This window comes from Tiliqua scincoides, chromosome 1 (genome assembly GCF_035046505.1).
Source record: "Tiliqua scincoides isolate rTilSci1 chromosome 1, rTilSci1.hap2, whole genome shotgun sequence".
Classification (NCBI taxonomy): domain Eukaryota; kingdom Metazoa; phylum Chordata; class Lepidosauria; order Squamata; family Scincidae; genus Tiliqua; species Tiliqua scincoides.
In genome coordinates, this window is record NC_089821.1 from 277,529,274 (window position 1) to 277,534,979 (window position 5,706).

Sequence of the window (5,706 nt, forward strand, 5' to 3'; positions counted from 1 at the left end):
ACTCAGAGAGACTGAATTTGATCATTCTGAGTGTTGCTGCAACATTTGACTGAGTCAAGAACTCAGAATCTGGGCTGTGCAGTGGACACAGAATGGTGCTGGATTGTGGGGGGGGGGGGGGAGTAGAGCCAACTCCATGACCAGGCCATCATAGTCAATGTTTGGGCTTGGTCAAGCCCTGCTTACTCCCCCCCTCCAAGATTCCTGCCTTCACGACTTTCTCAGTGGAATCACTCTCAGGTGAACCCATCGTACAGTGTTGCAAGGCAAAATGGTTAAACACTGTTGCACACTTAAAAACCATCATTACAAAAATAGGGAACACCAATGTAGTCCTGGCATTTGCTTCCTCTCCTGCAAGGAAAATGGTTGGCAACCTTCAGTCTCAAAAGTCTATGGTATAAGCCTACAGCACCCAGTATTCCCAAGTGGTCTCCCATCCAATTACTAACCAGGCCTGACGCTGCTTAGCTTCCGAGATCAGAACAGTTATGCAGCAACTGTTACCCTGCACATGCCCAATCTCATCTGATCTCGGAAACTAAGCAGGGTCAGGTCTGGTTAGTACTTGGATGGGAGACCACCTGGGAATACCGGGTGCTGTAGGCTTATACCATAGTCTTTTGGGACTGAAGGTTGCCAACCAACCTACAAGGAGCTCTGGGGTCTGCCTTAAGAGCCAGACAAAGAGACAAAACAGCTCTTCTTGGAGCAGCTGCTGTGTAAAAGTTTCCAGTGGCAATTGGGCTGTTTGAGTGGTTCATGGCAAGCAAACTGAGAAGTCTAAAAGCCCGCCCAAGACCTTCTCAAATAGACCAAGTAGCCACTGCAGCATGCCAAAGGCTTGGACGCCACGAGAGAGGGCCATCATCCAACAGACACCATGGGCAGCACAGAAGAGTCACTGTGATGATGGTTGCACACAACAGCCCTGGCAGACTGTCAAAAGATTCTGCTTCCTTGGTGATACACAGAACACTTACATGATGTTCACTAGATTCCCTTCTGAATTCAAGGATTCCCCTGACTTCAGCTATAATTAGTTTAGGATGCTCAGTTTCTGGACATTGCAGACCCCATCAGTTTATATGTGAAATTGGGGTGTTTTGCACTAATGTGCATCACTTTACACTTGTTGACACTGAAATGCATTTGCCATTTGGTTGCCCTTTGAGAAATCCCAGTTTGGAGAGATCCTTTGGTTTTTACCACCCTGAACAGTCTGGTGCGGCCTGTAAATTTGGACACCGTACTGTTTACCTTTACCTCCAGATCCTTCATGAACAAGTTAAAAAGCACTAGTTGCAAGATAGACCCTTAAGGATCCCCTTCTTACTCCCCTCCAGAAAGTTGTGAGAATTGCCCATTTTTTCTCTTCTCTCCAATTCCTGTTTTTAATCAGTTTCCAATCCATGAAAAGGATTTATTCCATGACTTCCATGTTTGCACAAAAGCCTTTGGTGGAAGGAACTTTTGATTTTTATTCAAAAGCTTTTTCAAAGTTCAAGCGTACAATGTCAACTGGATCACCTCTATCCATGTGTCTGCTGACACTGCCAAAGATCACTACAGGGTTAGTGAAGCACAACTTACCTTTGTAGAAACCATGCCAATTCTCCTTCAGCGAGACTTATTCTTGGAGGCTTTATAATGTTATCTTTAATTAGGCTTTCCACCAGATCTCTTCCCCTCCCCCAATTCCTTTTTAAATATTGGTGTTGCATTAGTTCCCTTGAAGTCCTCTAGTGCTATGGCTGATGGTAAAGGACAGATTACATATCTGCTATTTCATATGCAAGCTCCTCAAGAACTTTTGCATGGATGCTATATGGACCACCTAGTGATTTGTTAATATGTTCTGGAACTTCATCCTTTGACATTCCTATTCCACTAAGTTCTTCAGATCCCTCCAACCCACTGAAGACAAATTCAGGCACAGGTATCTGCCCTACCTCTTCTGTAGTGAAGATGTCCAAGAGTTCATTTAGCTTCTGTGCAATGCCCTGGTCCTCTTTAAACCTTTTATTCCCTTGTTACCAAAAGTCCAACTACTTCCTGAAAGTTTTCTGCTTTTGATTGGGAGGGGCACCATGGGCATATTTATTTTTTGTACCTCTTATTGCCAGTCTTTTTTTTTTTGCTACAGATTGTATTCCTTTTTGTTCATTCTTGTTTGATTAAGGCTCTTTAGATTTTTTTTACTCCACTTGTGTGTCAGGCTGCCCTTTTCCTTGACCTAATGGTGCCATTCTTACTTCATGGTGTATACTGTAACCGAGTTTCTGTTGTTGAGGTATTCCATGTACTCTGAAGAGCTTTGACCCTCTTGACCTTCCTTTTCAGCTTCCTTTTTACTAGTCCTCATTTTTTGAGTAGTTCCCTTATCTGAAGTCTAAAGTGTGCTGGATGTCCTCAGTAACTGTCATATACATGTTGATCTGGATAGCACGACAGTCACTCTTCTGTTATCAGTTAACACCACTTTCATCTCACACCAAGTCCTGGGCATCAAAAAGGATTAAGCTTGAGGTAGGTTGCAAGACCAACTGTTGTCGTGCACAGTCATTTAGTGCATCTAGAAATTTCATGTTCAGGTCATGGTAAAGAGAAAAGTACCAAAGATAATGCAAGTTATCCACTACAACACTTTCTCCATTGGCTGCCTCCCTGATTTCTTTCTCCAGGTCAAGACTGACCTCAGCATTTTCATCAGATAGCCAACAGCATGTCTCCAATAGAGACAAAAAATTTTAATATGGTAGTTCCACCTATTAAGGTTATGTGGAGCAATGTGGTCTTCGTAAGTTTTTCAATTTATTGGATTCTATATCCTCACACAAAGAGCTATTCTACCCTGAACACAACCCCGCTAAAGAATCCATTCACTCTTCCTCAAAATGACATCCTCCTTCCAAGTCTCTCAATGACAGCAGGCAATTTGCCAATTCAAGAGTGGAACATCTCGATCATGTCACCAAAGGTCTCATCAACATACCTTTGACTCTTCAGTTTCTCCAGCTCAGCTACCTTAGTTTCAATTAACAAAAATTTTTTGCAAGAGCCAGGAGCTCATTATATATATGTTCAAAAAAACACACTAATGACATTACCAACAGAGTGAAAAATCACACATATGACATTCTATGTGGTACACTGGAAAGCATCTCTGCAGTGGAGAGCATGCATACGGCCTTCCCCTCCCCACTCTATACAATTAGCACGGGAACATGGCAGGGCATTCTTCACTGTGGCCGTCATCCTTTGACCATTGTGAAATAAAACCTGATACAGCTAAAATCTACAATGTTTTAAAAAGCAGCAAGATCAATACAAGATCTTTGTTTAAAGCTAGTCTATATTCCAGCAATTATTTCTAACAGCTATCTTTATACTTCCGTTGTTATTTTTCACTGTTATCAGTAATGCTCAAGAGAGCAGCAACAGGATACATGTACCTGTCTTGAGTGCTTTTGAGGCATCTGGTTGAGGTATCTGGTGCCATGCCCCCATGGACATCCTCCCGTACCAGACTATACAGAATCTTTAGTAATGATTTTGCTACCAATGTTACTCATAAAGCTCACATATCACTGAATGTTATGGTATTAGTAATGACAAACTAGCAAAATTTAAAGGTGTAACAATGTTATACACTCTGCCTAAACATATTTATTAAATCAGAACTGTCCTTTCGTGGACTTCAAAGCTGCGAACTTGCATCAAAATCAATGCATTTTTCCCCTGGTGCAGGAGAGGAAGACACCTCTCTTTTCCTGAAACCAGAGCAACACCATCACTGCTGCTCCAACTGAGTTAACGGTGTTCAAGTTGGAGGGATCCTTGCATGCCTGGGAAGTCAGGAACCGACAGCAGCATTTGAGGTCAGATTGGCTGGGGGGGGGGGGAGAAATGCAGCTATTTCTGTTTGCTTTAAAGAAAGTAGCTGCTCATCTTATTTTCTGAGTCAATCTGACATGAGTCAGGGTGAAGTCAACCATTACTAATAACCTTTGTTCACATGTGACATAATAAGCTTTACTGAGGCAAGCAAAACACACAAAAAACCTGGCATAATTTCTTCTTTTAAAGGCGAGCAAATACAAATGCCCATGTATGCTTTTCTGTTTTGCTGCCTGAACATCCCTCAAAAAATTAAGTGCTAAATGCAAATTACATGTACTTTTTAGTATGAGTAGTTCTCTGCCTTTTTATACAACCACTGAAACTAGGAGAAATTGAGTACAGGGGAACAATTTGGTCAAGGGGAAAGCTTGGGTCAGCTTTCCACCCACTCCCATAATTTACTGATGGAAGGTCAGTCAAAAATTAATAAACATGGAAACATACCTCCTAAGAACAGAGGATACCAGGAGTGGGTTTTTGTGGAAAAAAGGCCTGAGGGTTGTCCCTTGTAACAAAAGGCCAATGGGCAATCCACACCGGAAGTCCAAACGGAACCCCACAACGCCTAAACTGGCATCACCCCCTGCAATAACAGCTGCGAGACAGTCTTCCGGAGACTGAGAGTTTAGCCGCAGCAGTGAAAAGTGCTGTGTGATGATCCCAGTATTGGTGAATCACTTCATGGTGGAGTAAGAGGAGGGAATCAATTTGGCAAAGCCGTGGAAGAAGAGGGTAAAATGGGAGGTAGAGGTCGGAGATGGGGTCCACTTGCATCCCCAGCATCCAGGGAAAGGCGGGCATCAAGGTGCCTCCAGCCAGACAGCCAGCCAGGATTCCCAACACCACCACTGCCAGCATATCCAGGAGAGTGATCCTTGCAGTTTAGGAAGGTCCTTGCAGATCCAGAACATGAAGTTCCAAACTGTGTTCAAAATGGCTGGCCCCGCTTCCGCATGCACCAAAGATGTTAAAATGGATAAATCTTGCATGATGGGGAGGGGGAGCAGCAGGCCAAGGTGATCCTCTCCCAAGTATTGGTGAGGATACAGAGAAACAGTCATTTGATGTCACCCCCCCTAATAGTGTCCGCTAGTACAGCCCGCACCCACCTGTGATGCAATGATCTGGTAGCTATGGTGAGATACAGGAAGTTGGACTAGATGGGCCCTTGGCCTAATCCAACACAGCTCTTCTTAAGCTCTGGCATTTATTAGACCAGTGGTTCTCACACATTTAGCACTGAGACCCACTTTTTAGAATAAGAATCTGTCAGGACCCACCGGAAGTGGTGTCATGACCAAAAGTGACATCATCAAGCCGGGAAATTTTTAACAATTCTAGGCTGCAATCCTACCCACACTTACCCAGGAGTAAGTCCCTTTGACTATCATTGTTAAAAGAATATACATAGTAGCTTGTCAAAAGTACAGGTCTGTAACATTTCCCCAATGCAGTCACATGCCATGGTAGCATCAAGTCTAATATATTAAAAATAAAATATTGAAATGGGGACCCGCCTGAAATTGGCCCGTGACCCACCTAGTGGGTCCCAACACACAGTTTGAGAAACACTATATTAGACTAAGCAGATTATAAATAAATATAACAGGATTTTTTTAAAAAACTACTTTGTTAGCAGCAGATGGAGCACAAAGTTATGCACATTTTTACTCAGATGCTGACGTTGGTGTCTGAGTATTATAGCCAGTTATACAATTATAGCCAGTTGCTTCCACAGAACTGCTGTATAACGATTCCATTTCCATTTTAATTTGAAGATGCTCTTAAATTACAGCCCATAAA

The 5,706-nt window shown here is 42.9% G+C and overlaps 1 pseudogene; it reads left to right on the top strand.

The window, feature by feature from the left end:
* The first annotated feature begins 489 nt into the window (after positions 1–489).
* On the top strand, positions 490–609 carry LOC136636992 (5S ribosomal RNA; annotated as a pseudogene).
* Positions 610–5,706: the final 5,097 nt, after the last annotated feature.